The sequence below is a fragment of the Camellia sinensis genome, chromosome 2, assembly GCF_055761805.1.
Source record: "Camellia sinensis isolate YWXY chromosome 2, ASM5576180v1, whole genome shotgun sequence".
Classification (NCBI taxonomy): domain Eukaryota; kingdom Viridiplantae; phylum Streptophyta; class Magnoliopsida; order Ericales; family Theaceae; genus Camellia; species Camellia sinensis.
In genome coordinates this window covers 126,599,530-126,618,439 of record NC_138962.1, presented here as the reverse complement: position 1 = coordinate 126,618,439, position 18,910 = coordinate 126,599,530, and positions in this window count along the sequence as shown.

The window sequence follows — 18,910 nt, the reverse complement described above, 5'->3', positions numbered from 1 at the left end:
GCCTTGCCTGAGTTACGCTAGCCGATGTTATCCCAAGCCGAGGTCATCCTCAGTCTAGAAGTATCTTGGAACCCCTTGTTGACCTCCGTCCTTGCCTTGACACGTTAGCCGAGATGTTACCTTGCACCCAAGCGATCTCGTCCTGGAGTGGTACGACCTAGGCCGAGGTGTGGCGCATCTAGGCCAAGATGTGGCACAGCTTAGTCAAGTGTTGTCCTTCCTAGCCGGGGTCATTGTCACCTTAGTGCCGAAGTCCTTTTGTTAGCCGATGTCACCCCTTGCCGGAGTGCCTTTCCGTGTAGCTTGTTAAATACGCCTTGTTATTAGCCGATGTCATTGCCTTGTCAGGAAGCCCATACCGTTTTGCTTGTTGAACACCCTTCCACCATGCTTTGTCCAGTCTGTCAGCCACCTTTTCAGGGTGAACCCAACCAGTCGCCGCCACGTGTCCCAGCAGAGGGATTAAGCACAGAACCGAGTGAGAGCACTTATCATTTTAGTGTCATAACCTTGCCTTGTAGAGAGAGAAACTCTAGGAGGAAGAAGGAGTTCTAGAGTGAGAAAGTAAGTCTTCAAGCTTGATTCCTTAAGATCAAACCGCTAGATTCGTGTTCTAAGGTTAGATTCTTGATCTGCTCATGATGTTCCTTATGTTCATGATATCGCATTGCATGATCGGATATGATTTGTAAGCCATGCATCGTCTTGAAATTCGGTTTTTTTGAAAGAGAAAATGACATTCATGTGTTCTTCAAGAAAAGTCATGTTTTGATCCGAAAGCTTTTTGCCTAGACTCATGTTTTGTGTTTGTTCTTGCATGATTTTTAACTATGGGTACCCAGGTCCATGTTTTCAAACCCGTAACATGAAAATCCCAGATTTGTGATAACAGATTGTGATCGAACATTCATATTTTCCATGCTTTCATACTCATGTTCTTCATATTCATCAGCAGAGGGAAACCCAGAGTTTCCCGATCTCTTTTCCTTGCATGCGGCCCTCGGGAACACACCTCGGCGAGGAGGTGTGGAACCTCGGCCTAGACCTGGTTGGTGCCCAGCATGTTTTCCGAAAATCATTTGTGTACATACGAAACTTGTTGAAGGTGCATTCAATAGGCTTTGCCATGTGTTTGTAGGACTTGGGCTTGTCTCGACCCCGACGTGTGAAGAACTATGTGAGTGGTATTTTTAATAAAGCTATGTTACACTTGCTTTCATAAATCTCGTCTTGCCTTGTTTGAAAAGTACTTGATCTAGCATGAATGGCTATCCCTACTCGTATATTAAACACTATCTTGTTTTGATGACATGTCTTGAAAGTCCTTAGCTGCAGGGGACTATAATGCAACTGCACTCTTGTCTTGAAAGTCCTTAGCTGCAGGGGACTATAATGCAACTGCACTCTTGTCTTGAAAGTCCTTAGCTGCAGGGGACTATAATGCAACTGCACTCTTGTCTTGAAAGTCCTTAGTTGCAGGGGACTATAATACAACTGCACTCTTGTCTTGATATGTCATCGCACTTGTAATATGTAGATGTAATAACATCCAAAGAACTTGAAAGGCTGGCAATGAACTTGATTTCCCTCTTGATTGTAAAGTATGCTATGTATTGTTTTGAAAGAAATCTTGGATGTCAATCATGCAAAAACCTTTATTTCTAATATCATTCACTGAGTATCCAAGCTCACCCTCTCTATATATATGTAGGTGATGAGCAAGAAGGCAATGAGGCCTAGACGTGTAGCCGATGTGTTTTTTGGGTGCATTGTCGACGTGTTTTGGATTAGCATTTTGTACCATCTTGAAGATTATGCTTCTTAGCTTATATTTCATGTGTACTTGTATATGTCGGCTTGAGAAGCCTTTTGGTCAAGATGTATTTTGTATCTCATTCCCTTATTGTATCTAAGTTGTAAGACTTTGTAAAAATGTATGTCATTTCATTGGACTTAAGCACGGCTCTCATGGACTATTTAGATTCTGTATGTATATAGGTTGCTTCCGCACTTGTAAGCCCCATATTTTATACTCTGTTTGTGTGTGATTCTTGTAAGTCGGCCTTCGGTAATCTCGGATTACTGGCCATCACGGCACCAAACTACTAGGGGCGGTTTGGGGGCATGACAGAATGGTATCAGAGCACGCGTTCCTTATAGTACGTTAATCACACACCTTGAGTCCTAAAGAGCCTAGGATTTTCCTTAGAATGATGTTAGGATTGCATCATATTACTTGCTACTTGACTACGTGTGCATCATTTCGGCATAGACATTTGTTACTTGTATACGTATTACCTGTTCAGTTATTTTTAAAGTCTCATCTTACATTCTCCTAGCATCATGAGGAGAGGTAGACCTCCAGTTGGCCGAGACCGCTCAGAAGATAGATTGGAGAGATTGGAAAGGTTAGTCGAAGGCTTGGTTCGTGAGCAGAGACAACCTAGGCCACAGGATACTGGTACGACTTCCACGCAGGCCGAACAGACGAATGGCCGTTATACAGCTCCACCCCCTCCAGTACCGCAAGTGCCTCTACCACAAGCTTTGTATGGGAACGACACGATAACTCTGATCAGAGAGTTCAAGAAGATGAAACCGCCAAGATTCCAAGGGGGCATAGAACCAATGAAAGCCGAGGCGTGGGTCTTAGAGATGGAGAAGTTGTTTGAGATCTTCCCCAGTACAGACGCTCAGAAGGTATCCCTGGCAGCATTCACATTAGACGACGATGCTCGTAGGTGGTGGATGATGGTCCGAGAAAGCAATCCGGGTTTAACTTGGGCAAAATTTTTGGAGTTATTCTACAACAATCCGAGACCGAAAAACCACGGAGTTTCAGAATCTGATGCAAGGGAACAAGACAGTCGCAGAATACGATCGTGCCTTTACTGAACTGGCGAGATATGCGCCTCATATGGTTGACGACGAATACCGAAAAGCGAGAAAGTTCGAAAGTGGGTTACGTGGACCGATACAAGATCGGGTCAATATGCTCAATATGCCGACATACGCTGGAGTACTGGACAGGGCCATCTTGGCCGAAGCTAATTTAAACCGATACCAGGGTTCAGGTGAGGGTCAGAGGAAGAGATAGAATTATGATAACCGTCGAGTTCCGTTCAATGCCAAGAAGAGAATGAGCACAGACAGTTCCAGCAACTCAAATCAGGAAGGTAACGCCAAGCCGGTGTGCACGAGTTGTGGAAAGCTACATTTCGGGGTTTGTCGTTGGGCAACAGGGGCTTGCTATGAGTGCGGCGAGATAGGTCATCGTGTGAAGGACTGCCCGAAGGCAGGGACCGACAGTGGAAAGAAGAATAGAAGCACCTCGGGCTCTGCACAGAACAACAACGTCGGGAGGATACAGGCGAGGCAGGGCAGAGTTTTCGCATTAGTGCCAGGAGACGCCCAGAATATTGAAGCAGTGGTGTCAGGTACCATTTCAATTTGTTCTCAAGATGCATACGTATTGATTGATTCGGGTTCTACGCATTCATTTGTGTCCACTATATTTGCCGAGAAGTTGAGTAGAGAATTAGAACCCCTTGACTACATATTATCTGTGTCTACTCCATATGGGAGAAATATGATTGTCACATCCATTTATAGGGCGTGTATTGTTATGATTGAGAGGGTAGAGTTGTTAGTTGATTTGATGCCATTAAGCATGACCCACTTCGATGTCATATTGGGGATGGATTGGTTAGTAGCGAACCATGCATCCATAAATTGTGCTACTAAGAGCGTCACATTGAAGACCCCAAGCCAAGCCGAGGTCATTTTCCAAGGTAAAGGAGTAGTACCCCCACCTTACTTAATCTCATCCATGAAGGCCTACAAGTTGATCCAAAAGGGATGTCAGGGTTATTTGTGCAGTATACTAAGTGATTCGAATGGAAGTGTTGAGTTAGCCGACATACCCGTGGTTGAGGAATTCCCCGATGTCTTTCCGAATGAGTTGCCTGGCCACCTTGTCGATAGAGAAATAGAGTTTACTGTGGACGTCTTGTCAGGAACACAACCTATCTCCAAAACACCCTACAGAATGGCCCCAGCCGAACTTAGAGAACTAAAATTGCAACTACAAGAATTGTTGGAAAAGGGATTTATCAGGCCGAGCACTTCACCATGGGGGGCACCCGTTCTGTTTGTTAAGAAAAAGGATGGCACACTTCGCCTTTGCATCGACTACAGAGAGCTTAATAAGGTGACCATTAAGAATAAGTATCCATTGCCAAGGATTGATGATTTGCTTGATCAACTACGAGGAGCACGAGTCTTTTCCAAGATCGACCTTAGGTCAGGCTACCACCAGTTGAAGGTTAAAGTCGAGGACATCGAGAAAACTGCTTTTCGGACAAGATATGGCCACTACGAATTTTTGGTAATGCCCTTCGGAGTAACCAACGCCCCAGCAGCATTCATGGACTTAATGAACAGAGTCTTTAAGCCATACCTAGATGAGTTTGTCATTATATTTATCGACAACATATTGATCTATTCCGGGAGTACGAGCGAGCACGAGAATCATCTGAGATTTGCCCTGCAGACCTTGAGGGATAAAAAGTTGTACGCCAAGTTAAGTAAATGCGAGTTTTGGCTTTCCAGCATTTCATTTCTAGGGCATGTGATTAATGAAGACGGTATATCAGTTGACCCCAGTAAGATCGAAGCCGTTGTGAATTGGCCGACGCCGACCAACGTGTCCGAGGTTCGTAGTTTTCTGGGTTTGGCAGGTTATTACAGAAAGTTTGTGAAGGATTTCTCGAGGATTGCAGTGCCATTGACACAACTAACTAAGAAGGGAGCAGCTTATGAATGGACCCATGAAAGAGAATCAGCTTTCCAGGAGCTGAAGACGAGGTTAGTTACAGCACCAGTTCTCGTACTACCATCGGCTAATGAGGAATTTCAGATTTATAGTGATGTTTCACATAAGGGTCTGGGTTGCGTGTTAATGCAAGAAGGTAAAGTCATAGCGTACGCGTCTCGTCAATTGAAGCCCAATGAAAAGAATTATCCTACCCATGATCTGGAGCTAGCTGCCGTGGTTTTTGCTTTGAAGATATGGCGTCATTACTTGTATGGAACATCTTGCCAAGTTTTCACCGACCACAAGAGTCTGAAGTACTTGTTCACTCAGAAAGAGTTAAATATGAGGCAGAGAAGATGGCTCGAGCTACTGAAGGATTATGACATGCAGATTCAGTACCACCCAGGTAAGGCAAATCCCGTAGCCGACACATTGAGCAGGAAGTTAGTTGGAAGTTTGGCGTGCCTGACAGCGGTTTCGGTGGAACCGACCATTATTGAGGAAGTGAAAACCAGACAGAGGGAGGATAAATTCCTCAAGAAGGTAATTGATGAATTCGTCACCAAGCCGAGGCCAGGATACACCATGGAGAATTAAGTGCTTAAGTTTGAAGGGAGATTGTGTGTAGCCGACGTACCAGAGTTGAAAAGGAAGATTTTGCAAGAGGCCCATAGTTCTAAGTTTGCCATTCATCCAGGGAGCACCAAGATGTATCAGGACGTAAAGCGGACCTTTTGGTGGCCAAACATGAAAAGAGAGATAGCCGAGTTTGTATTTCAGTGTCTGAGTTGTCAGCAAGTGAAGGCAGAACACCAGAGACCGGCAGGACTTCTTCAACCCTTGTCAATTCCTGAATGGAAATGGGAGCACATCTCCATGGATTTCGTAGTGGGTTTGCCGAGGACGCAAAGAGGTATGGATTCCATTTGGGTTATAGTCGACAGGTTTACTAAGTCAGCTCACTTCTTGCCTGTCAAGACTACATTCAATGCCGACCGACTTGCCGAATTGTACATGAATGAGATCGTTAGGCTTCATGGCGTGCCAATGTCCATTGTGTCAGACCGAGATCCGAAGTTCGTTTCTAGATTCTGGCAGAGTTTACAAGGAGCCTTGGGAACAGAGTTGAGATTTAGCACAGCCTTTCACCCCCAGATCGACGGGCAAACGGAGAGGACGATCCAAACACTCGAAGACATGCTCAGACTATGCGTATTGGATTTCCAGGGAAGCTGGGAATCGCATTTGCCATTAGTGGAATTCGCGTACAACAACAGTTATCAAGCCAGCGTAGGCATGGCGCCGTATGAAGCTTTGTATGGAAGAAAGTGCAGATCGCCGATATGTTGGACCGAGGTAGGAGACAAAGCTCTAATTGGCCCCGAGTTGATTCAGGTGACAACTGAAAAGATCAAACTCATTCAGCAGAGGATTAAAACCGCACAGAGTCGACAGAAGTGTTATGCCGACCAAAGAAGGAGGGAGTTAGAATTTGAAATTGGGGATCATGTATTTCTGAAGGTCTCACTGATGACAGGAGTTTCGAGATTTGGGAAGAAGGGTAAACTTGCACCCCGATATATTGGGCCGTTTGAAATTCTTGAGAAAGTTAACACCGTTGCTTACAGACTCGCTTTGCCGCCAGAATTGAGCCAAGTCCACGGCGTATTCCATGTTTCAATGCTGAGAAAATATATCCGAGACCCACTGCATGTAATAGATTACTCCGGGGTTGTAGTTAATGAAGACCTGGGCTACGAAGAGAAGCCGATGAGAATTATCGACAGACAAGTGAGACAGTTGAGAAACAAGTCGATATCAATGGTGAAAATCGAATGGGAGAAGCATTATGGCAAGGAGGCCACATGGGAAAAGGAAGAGGAGATGAAAATCCGTTACCCGGAGTTATTCGTAAGACAAGGTAACTTAAGTTTGGGGACCAAACTTCTTTAAGGAGGGTAGACTGTAAGAACCCACATTTCATGTTCTCATCATGTTCATGAGCATCTGCATAATTATGACTTGTTAAGCTTGCACGTGTATGTTTGTGACTTGTTTCGCTTGAGCGGATGTGATCAGTGCCTTGTTTTGAAGCCTTGTGATTTGTCTAAGTGTAGTATGCTTGTCTTGTTCCTTCCTTGATGTGGAACTTAGGTCACGCCTTGCCTGAGTTACGCTAGCCGATGTTATCCCAAGCCGAGGTCATCCTCAGTCTAGAAGTATCTTGGAACCCCTTGTTGACCTCCGTCCTTGCCTTGACACGTTAGCCGAGATGTTACCTTGCACCCAAGCGATCTCGTCCTGGAGTGGTACGACCTAGGCCGAGGTGTGGCGCATCTAGGCCAAGATGTGGCACAGCTTAGTCAAGTGTTGTCCTTCCTAGCCGGGGTCATTGTCACCTTAGTGCCGAAGTCCTTTTGTTAGCCGATGTCACCCCTTGCCGGAGTGCCTTTCCGTGTAGCTTGTTAAATACGCCTTGTTATTAGCCGATGTCATTGCCTTGTCAGGAAGCCCATACCGTTTTGCTTGTTGAACACCCTTCCACCATGCTTTGTCCAGTCTGTCAGCCACCTTTTCAGGGTGAACCCAACCAGTCGCCGCCACGTGTCCCAGCAGAGGGATTAAGCACAGAACCGAGTGAGAGCACTTATCATTTTAGTGTCATAACCTTGCCTTGTAGAGAGAGAAACTCTAGGAGGAAGAAGGAGTTCTAGAGTGAGAAAGTAAGTCTTCAAGCTTGATTCCTTAAGATCAAACCGCTAGATTCGTGTTCTAAGGTTAGATTCTTGATCTGCTCATGATGTTCCTTATGTTCATGATATCGCATTGCATGATCGGATATGATTTGTAAGCCATGCATCGTCTTGAAATTCGATTTTTTTGAAAGAGAAAATGACATTCATGTGTTCTTCAAGAAAAGTCATGTTTTGATCCGAAAGCTTTTTGCCTAGACTCATGTTTTGTGTTTGTTCTTGCATGATTTTTAACTATGGGTACCCAGGTCCATGTTTTCAAACCCGTAACATGAAAATCCCAGATTTGTGATAACAGATTGTGATCGAACATTCATATTTTCCATGCTTTCATACTCATGTTCTTCATATTCATTAGCAGAGGGAAACCCAGAGTTTCCCGATCTCTTTTCCTTGCATGCGGCCCTCGGGAACACACCTCGGCGAGGAGGTGTGGAACCTCGGCCTAGACCTGGTTGGTGCCCAGCATGTTTTCCGAAAATCATTTGTGTACATACGAAACTTGTTGAAGGTGCATTCAATAGGCTTTGCCATGTGTTTGTAGGACTTGGGCTTGTCTTGACCCCGACGTGTGAAGAACTATGTGAGTGGTATTTTTAATAAAGCTATGTTACACTTGCTTTCATAAATCTCGTCTTGCCTTGTTTGAAAAGTACTTGATCTAGCATGAATGGCTATCCCTACTCGTATATTAAACACTATCTTGTTTTGATGACATGTCTTGAAAGTCCTTAGCTGCAGGGGACTATAATGCAACTGCACTCTTGTCTTGAAAGTCCTTAGCTGCAGGGGACTATAATGCAACTGCACTCTTGTCTTGAAAGTCCTTAGCTGCAGGGGACTATAATGCAACTGCACTCTTGTCTTGAAAGTCCTTAGTTGCAGGGGACTATAATGCAACTGCACTCTTGTCTTGATATGTCATCGCACTTGTAATATGTAGATGTAATAACATCCAAAGAACTTGAAAGGCCGGCAATGAACTTGATTTCCCTCTTGATTGTAAAGTATGCTATGTATTGTTTTGAAAGAAATCTTGGATGTCAATCATGCAAAAACCTTTATTTCTAATATCATTCACTGAGTATCCAAGCTCACCCTCTCTATATATATGTAGGTGATGAGCAAGAAGGCAATGAGGCCTAGACGTGTAGCCGATGTGTTTTTTGGGTGCATTGCTGACGTGTTTTGGATTAGCATTTTGTACCATCTTGAAGATTATGCTTCTTAGCTTATATTTCATGTGTACTTGTATATGTCGGCTTGAGAAGCCTTTTGGTCAAGATGTATTTTGTATCTCATTCCCTTATTGTATCTAAGTTGTAAGACTTTGTAAAAATGTATGTCATTTCATTGGACTTAAGCACGGCTCTCATGGACTATTTAGATTCTGTATGTATATAGGTTGCTTCCGCACTTGTAAGCCCCATATTTTATACTCTGTTTGTGTGTGATTCTTGTAAGTCGACCTTCGGTAATCTCGGATTACTGGCCATCACGGCACCAAACTACTAGGGGCGGTTTGGGGGCGTGACAAATCTACTAAGTAATTGACTCAGAATTTTTTGAGAACTTATGGATAATTAACTGAGTAATTTACAGAGAATTTAATGAGAATTTACCGAGTAATTTACTGGGAATTTATACCGAATTTTCTTAGAATTTATTGAAAATTTTCTGAGTAATTTATTTACAATTTATTAAATAATTTACAGATAATTTACAATGTAATTTATTGAGAATTTATTGAAAGCTTAACGAGTAATTTATTGAGAATTTACTACGAATTTATGAAGTAATTTACTCATAATTTACTGATTAATTCACAAAAAAAATTCTTGTAATTTTTTGTGAATTTACTCAGAATTTTCTGATAAATTACTAAGAATTTGTTGAATAATTTATAGAGAATTTTACGTGTAATTTAACGGGAAATTTCCTTAGTAATTTAGTGAGAATTTACGAAGTAATTTACTGAGTAATTTACAGAGAATTTACCAATAATTTATTGAGTAATTTACAGAGAATTTATCGAGTAATTTACTGATAAATTACTGAATAACTCACTCATTAATTTACTTGTAATTTACTGAGAATTTAGGGAGTAATTTATTGAGAATTTACTCAGTAATTTATTTAGAATTTATTTAATAATTTACTAAGAATTTACAGATAATTTACTGCGTTATTTTCTTGGAATTTACAGAGTAATTTTCTAATAATTTACTGAGTAATTTACTAAGTAATTGACTCAGAATTTTTTGAGAACTTATGGATAATTAACTGAGTAATTTATAGAGAATTTACCGAGTAATTTACTCGGAATTTATACAGAACTTTCTTAGAATTTATTGAAAATTTTCTGAGTAATTTATTTACAATTTATTAAATAATTTACAGATAATTTACAATGTAATTTATAGAGAATTTATTGAAAGCTTAACGAGTAATTTATTGAGAATTTACTACGAATTTATGAAGTAATTTACTCATAATTTACTGATTAATTCACAAAAAAAATTCTTGTAATTTTTTGTGAATTTACTCAGAATTTTCTGATAAATTACTAAGAATTTGCTGAATAATTTATAGAGAATTTTACGTGTAATTTAATGAGAAATTTCCTGAGTAATTTAGTGAGAATTTACGAAGTAATTTACTGAGTAATTTACAGAGAATTTATCGAGTAATTTACTGAATAACTCACTCACTAATTTACTTGTAATTTACTTAGAATTTAGGGAGTAATTTATTGAGAATTTACTCAGTAATTTATTTAGAATTTGTTAAATAATTTACTAAGAATTTACAGATAATTTACTGCGTTATTTTCTTGGAATTTACAGAGTAATTTTCTAATAATTTACTGAGTAATTTACTAAGTAATTGACTCAGAATTTTTTGAGAACTTATGGATAATTAACTGAGTAATTTACAGAGAATTTATTGAGAATTTACCGAGTAATTTACTCAGAATTTATACAGAATTTTCTTAGAATTTATTGAAAATTTTCTGAGTAATTTCTTTACAATTTATTAAATAATTTACAGATAATTTACAATGTAATTTATAGAGAATTTATTGAAAGCTTAACGACTAATTTATTGAGAATTTACTACGAATTTATAAAGTAATTTGCTGAATAATTTACTAAGAAATTACTTTGAATTTATATAGAATTTTCTTCTATTTTTTAAGTAATTTACTCATAATTTACTGATTAATTCACAAAAAAAATTCTTGTAATTTTTTGTGAATTTACTCAGAATTTTCTGATAAATTACTAAGAATTTGCTGAATAATTTATAGAGAATTTTACGTGTAATTTAATGAGAAATTTCCTGAGTAATTTAGTGAGAATTTACGAAGTAATTTACTGAGTAATTTACAGAGAATTTATCGAGTAATTTACTGAATAACTCACTCACTAATTTACTTGTAATTTACTTAGAATTTAGGGAGTAATTTATTGAGAATTTACTCAGTAATTTATTTAGAATTTGTTAAATAATTTACTAAGAATTTACAGATAATTTACTGCGTTATTTTCTTGGAATTTACAGAGTAATTTTCTAATAATTTACTGAGTAATTTACTAAGTAATTGACTCAGAATTTTTTGAGAGCTTATGGATAATTAACTGAGTAATTTACAGAGAATTTATTGAGAATTTACCGAGTAATTTACTCGGAATTTATACAGAACTTTCTTAGAATTTATTAAAAATTTTCTGAGTAATTTATTTACAATTTATTAAATAATTTACAGATAATTTACAATGTAATTTATAGAGAATTTCCTACGAATTTATGAAGTAATTTGCTGAATAATTTACTAAGAAATTACTTTGAATTTATATAGAATTTTCTGACAATTTTTTGAGTAATTTACTCATAATTTACTGATTAATTCACAAAAAAAATTCTTGTAATTTTTTGTGTATTTACTCAGAATTTTCTGATAAATTACTAAGAATTTGCTGAATAATTTATAAAGAATTTTACGTGTAATTTAATGAGAAATTTCCTGAGTAATTTAGTGAGAATTTACGAAGTAATTTACTGAGTAATTTACAGAGAATTTATCGAGTAATTTACTGATAAATTACTGAATAACTAACTCATTAATTTACTGAGAATTTAGGGAGTAATTTATTGAGAATTTACTCAGTAAATTATTTAGAAATTATTAAATAATTTACTAAGAATTTACAAATAATTTACTGCGTTATTTTCTTGGAATTTACATAGTAATTTTCTAATACTTTACAAAGTAATTGACTCAGAATTTTTTGAGAACTTATGGATAATTAACTGAGTAATTTACGGAGAATTTATTGAGAATTTACCGAGTAATTTACTCAGAATTTATACAGAACTTTCTTAGAATTTATTGAAAATTTTCTGAGTAATTTATTTACAATTTAGTAAATAATTTACAGATAATTTACAAAGTAATTTATAGAGAATTTATTGAAAGCTTAACGAGTAATTTATTGAGAATTTACTACGAATTTATAAAGTAATTTGCTGAATAACTTACTAAGAAATTACTTTGAATTTATATAGAATTTCCTGACAATTTTTTGAGTAATTTACTCACAATTTACTGATTAATTCACAAAAAAAATTCTTGTAATTTTTTGTGAATTTACTCAGAATTTTCTGATAAATTACTAAGAATTTGCTAAATAATTTATAGAGAATTTTACGTGTAATTTAATGAGAAATTTTCTGAGTAATTTAGTGGGAACTTACGAAGTAATTTACTGAGTAATTTACAGAGAATTTATCGAGTAATTTACTGATAAATTAATGAATAACTCACTCATTAATTTACTTGTAATTTACTGAGAATTTAGGGAGTAATTTTTTGTGAATTTACTCAGTAATTTATTTAGAATTTCTTAAATAATTTACTAAGAATTTACAGATAATTTACTGTGTTATTTTCTTGGAATTTACAGAGTAATTTACTAAGTAATTGACTCAGAATTTTTTGAGAACTTATGGATAATTAACTGAGTAATTTACAGAGAATTTATTGAGAATTTACCAAGTAATTTACTCGGAATTTATACAGAATTTTCTTAGAATTTGTTAAAAATTTTCTGAGTAATTTATTTACAATTTATTAAATAATTTACAGATAATTTACAATGTAATTTATAGAGAATTTATTGAAAGCTTAAGGAGTAATTTATTGAGAATTTACTACGAATTTATGAAGTAATTTGCTGAATAATTTACTAAGAAATTACTTTGAATTTATATAGAATTTTCTGACAATTTTTTGAGTAATTTACTCACAATTTTCTGATTAATTCACAACAAAAATTCTTGTAATTTTTTGTGAATTTACTCAGAATTTTCTGATAAATTACTAAGAATTTGCTGAATAATTTATAGAGAATTTTACGTGTAATTTAATGAGAAATTTTCTGAGTAATTTAGTGGGAACTTATGAAATAATTTACAGAGAATTTACCAATAATTTACTGAGTAATTTACAGAGAATTTATCGAGTAATTTACTGATAAATTACTGAATAACTCACTCATTAATTTACTTGTAATTTACTGAGAATTTAGGGAGTAATTTTTTGTGAATTTACTCAGTAATTTATTTAGAATTTCTTAAATAATTTACTAAGAATTTACAGATAATTTACTGTGTTATTTTCTTGGAATTTACAGAGTAATTTACTAAGTAATTGGCTTAGAATTTTTTGAGAACTTATGGATAATTAACTGAGTAATTTACAGAGAATTTAATCAGAATTTACCGAGTAATTTACAAAGAATTTATACCGAATTTTCTTAGAATTTATTAAAAATTTTCTAAGTAATTTATTTACAATTTATTAAATAATTTACAGATAATTTACAATGTAATTTATAGAGAATTTATTCAAAGCTTAAGGAGTAATTTATTGAGAATTTACTACGAATTTATGAAGTGATTTGCTGAATAATTTACTAAGAAATTACTTTGAATTTATATAAAATTTTCTGACAATTTTTTGAGTAATTTACTCATAATTTACTGATTAATTCACAAAAAAAATTCTTGTAATTTTTTGTGAATTTACTCAGAATTTTCTGATAAATTACTAAGAATTTGCTGAATAATTTATAGAGAATTTTACGTGTAATTTAATGAGAAATTTCCTTAGTAATTTAGTGAGAATTTACGAAGTAATTTGCTGAGTAATTTACAGAGAATTTACCAATAATTTACTGAGTAATTTACAGAGAATTTATCGAGTAATTTACTGATAAATTACTGAATAACTCACTCATTAATTTACTGAGAATTTAGGGAGTAATTTATTGAGAATTTACTCAGTAATTTATTTAGAATTTATTAAATAATTTACTAAGAATTTACAGATAATTTACTGCGTTATTTTCTTGGAATTTACAGAGTAATTTACTAAGTAATTGACTCAGAATTTTTTGAGAACTTATGGATAATTAACTGATTAATTTACAGAGAATTTATTGAGAATTTACCGAGTAATTTACTCGGAATTTATACAGAACTTTCTTAGAATTTATTAAAAATTTTCTGAGTAATTTATTTACAATTTATTAAATAATTTACAGATAATTTACAATGTAATTTATAGAGAATTTACTACGAATTTATGAAGTAATTTGCTGAATAATTTACTAAGAAATTACTTTGAATTTATATAGAATTTTCTGACAATTTTTTGAGTAATTTACTCATAATTTACTGATTAATTCACAAAAAAAATTCTTGTAATTTTTTGTGAATTTACTCAGAATTTTCTGATAAATTACAAAGAATTTGCTGAATAATTTATAGAGAATTTTACGTGTAATTTAATGAGAAATTTCCTGAGTAATTTAGTGAGAATTTACGAAGCAATTTACTGAGTAATTTACAGAGAATTTATCGAGTAATTTACTGATAAATTACTGAATAACTCACTCATTAATTTATTGAGAATTTAGGGAGTAATTTATTGAGAATTTACTCAGTAAATTATTTAGAAATTATTAAATAATTTACTAAGAATTTACAGATAATTTACTGCGTTATTTTCTTGGAATTTACATAGTAATTTTCTAGTACTTCACATAGTAATTGACTCAGAATTTTTTGAGAACTTATGGATAATTAACTGAGTAATTTACGGAGAATTTATTGAGAATTTACCGAGTAATTTACTCAGAATTTATACAGAACTTTCTTAGAATTTATTGAAAATTTTCTGAGAAATTTATTTACAATTTATTAAATAATTTACAGATAATTTACAATGTAATTTATAGAGAATTTATTGAAAGCTTAAGGAGTAATTTATTGAGAATTTACTACGAATTTATGAAGTAATTTGCTGAATAATTTACTAAGAAATTACTTTGAATTTATATAGAATTTTCTGACAATTTTTTGAGTAATTTACTCATAATTTACTGATTAATTCACAAAAAAAATTCTTGTAATTTTTTGTGAATTTACTCAGAATTTTCTGATAAATTACTAAGAATTTGCTGAATAATTTATAAAGAATTTTACGTGTAATTTAATGAGAAATTTTCTGAGTAATTTAGTGGGAATTTACGAAGTAATTTACTGAGTAATTTACAGAGAATTTACCAATAATTTACTGAGTAAGTTACAGAGAATTTATCGAGTAATTTACTGATAAATTACTGAATAACTCACTCATTAATTTACTGAGAATTTAGGGAGTAATTTATTGAGAATTTACTCAGTAATTTATTTAGAATTTATTAAATAATTTACAGAGAATTTACAGATAATTTACTGTGTTATTTTCTTGGAATTTACTGAGTAATTTACTAAGTAATTGACTCAGAATTTTTTGAGAACATATGGATAATTAACTGAGTAATTTACAGAGAATTTATTGAGAATTTACCAAGTAAGTTACTCGGAATTTATACAGAATTTTCTTAGAATTTATTAAAAAATTTTTGAGTAATTTATTTACAATTTATTAAATAATTTACAGATAATTTACATTGTAATTTATAGAGAATTTATTGAAAGCCTAAGGAGTAATTTATTGAGAATTTACTACGAATTTATGAAGTAATTTGCTGAATAATTTACTAAGAAATTACTTTGAATTTATATAGAATTTTCTGACAATTTTTTGAGTAATTTACTCATAATTTACTGATTAATTCACACAAAAATTCTTGTAATTTTTTGTGAATTTACTCTGAATTTTCTGATAAATTTCTAAGAATTTGCTGAATAATTTATAGAGAATTTTACGTGTAATTTAATGAGAAATTTCCTGAGTAATTTAGTGAGAATTTACGAAGTAATTTACTGAGTAATTTACAGAGAATTTACCAATAATTTACTGAGTAATTTACGGAGAATTTATCGAGTAATTTACTGATAAATTACTGAATAACTCACTCATTAATTTACTGAGAATTTAGGGAGTAGTTTATTGAGAATTTACTCAGTAATTTATTTAGAATTTATTAAATAATTTACTAAGAATTTAAAGATAATTTACTGCGTCATTTTCTTGGAATTTACAGAGTAATTTTCTAATAATTTACTGAGTAATTTACTAAGTAATTGACTCAGAATTTTTTGAGAACTTATGGATAATTAACTGAGTAATTTACAGAGAATTTTCCAAGTAATTTACTCGGAATTTATACAGAATTTTCTTAGAATTTATTGAAAATTTTCTGAGTAATTTATTTACAATTTATTAAATAATTTACAGATAATTTACAATGTAATTTATAGAGAATTTATTGAAAGCTTAACGAGTAATTTATTGAGAATTTACTACGAATTTATGAAGTAATTTGCTAAATAATTTACTAAGAAATTACTTTGAATTTATATAGAATTTTCTTACAATTTTTTGAGTAATTTACTCATAATTTTCTGATTAATTCACAAAAAAAATTCTTGTAATTTTTTGTGAATTTACTCAGAATTTTCTTATAAATTACTAAGAATTTGCTGAATAATTTATAGAGAATTTTACGTGTAATTTAATGGGAAATTTCCTGAGTAATTTAGTGAGAATTTACGAAGCAATTTGCTGAGTAATTTACAGAGAATTTACCTATAATTTACTGAGTAATTTACAGAGAATTTATCGAGCAATTTACTGATAAATTACTGAATAATTCACTCATTAATTTACTTGTAATTTACTGAGAATTTGGGGAGTAATTTATTGAGAATTTACTCAGTAATTTATTTAGAATTTATCTAAGAATTTACAGATAATTTGCTGCGTTATTTTCTTGGGATTTACTGAGTAATTTTCTAATACTTTACTGAGTAATTGACTCAGAATTTTTTTAGAACTTATGGATAATTAACTGAGTAATTTAAGAGAATTTATTGAGAATTTACCGAGTAATTTACTCGGAATTTATACATAATTTTCTTAGAATTTATTGAAAATTTTCTGAATAATTCATTTACAATTTATTAAATAATTTACTGATAATTTACAATGTAATTTATAGAGAATTTATTTAAAGTTTAATGAGTAATTTATTGAGAATTTACTACGAATTTATGAAGTGATTTGCTGAATAATTTACAAGGAAATTACTTTGAATTTATATAGAATTTTCTGACAATTTTTTGAATAATTTACTCATAATTTACTGATTAATTCGCAAAAAAAATTCTTGTAATTTTTTGTGAATTTTCTCAGAATTTTCTGGTAAATTAGTAAGAATTTGCTGAATAATTTATAGAGAATTTTACGTGTAATTTAATGAGAAATTTCCTGAGTAATTTAGTTGGAATTTAGGAAATAATTTTCTGAGTAATTTACAGAGAATTTACCAATAATTTACTTAGTAATTTAAAGAGAATTTATCGAGTAATTTGCTGATAAATTATTGAATAATTCACTCATTAATTTACTTGTAATTTACTGAGAATTTAGGGAGTAATTTATTGAGAATTTACTCAGTTAGAATTTATTAAATAATTTACTAAGAATTTACAGATAATTTACTGCGTTATTTTCTTGGAATTTACAGAGTAATTTTCTAATAATTTACTGACTAATTTACTAAGTGATTGACTCAGAATTTTTTGAGAACTTATGGATAATTAACTGAGTAATTTACAGGGAATTTATTGAGAATTTACCGAGTAATTTAATCGGAATTTATACAAAATTTTCTTAGAATTTATTGAAAATTTTCTGAGTAATTTGTTTACAATTTATTAAATAATTTACAGATAATTTACAATGTAATTGATAAAGAATTTATTGAAAGATTAACGAGTAATTTATTGAGAATTTACTACGAATTTATGAAGTAATTTGCTGAAAAATTTACAAAGAAATTACTTTGAATTTATATAGAATTTTCTGACAATTTTTTGAGTAATTTACTCATGACTTACTGATTAATTCACAAAAAAAATTCTTGTAATTTTTTGTGAATTTACTCAGAATTTTCTGATAAATTACTAAGAATTTTACATGTAATTTAATGAGAAATTTCCTGAGTAATTTAGTTGGAATTTAGGAAGTAATTTACTGAGTAATTTACAGAGAATTTACCAATAATTTACTTAGTAATTTACAGAGAATTTATCGAGTAATTTTCTGATAAATTATTGAATAATTCACTCATTAATTTACTTGTAATTTACGGAGAATTTAGGGAGTAATTTATTGAGAATTTACTCAGTTAGAATTTATTAAATAATTTACTAAGAATTTACAGATAATTTACTGCGTTATTTTCTTGGAATTTACAGAGTAATTTTCTAATAATTTACTGAGTAATCTACTAAGTAATTGACTCAGAATTTTTTGAGAACTTATGGATAATTAACTGAGTAATTTACAGAGAATTTAATGAGAATTTACCGAGTAATTTACTCAGAATTTATACCGAATTTTCTAAGTAATTTATTTACAATTTATTAAATAATTTACAGATAATTTACAATGTAATTTAAAGAGAATTTATTGAAAGTTTAACGAGTAATTTATTGAGAATTTACTACGAATTTATGAAGTAATTTGCTGAATAATTTACTAAGAAATTACTTTGAATTTAAATAGAATTTTCTGACAATTTTTTGAGTAATCTACTCAAAATTTTCTGATAAATTACTAAGAATTTGCTGAATAATTATTAGAGAACTTTACGTGTAATTCAATGAGAAATTTCCTGAGTAATTTAGTGGGAATTTAATAAGTAATTTACTGAGTAATTTACCGAGAATTTACCAATAATTTACTGAGTAACTTACAGAGAATTTATCTAGTAATTTACTAAGAAATTACTGAATAACTCACTCATTAATTTACTTGTAA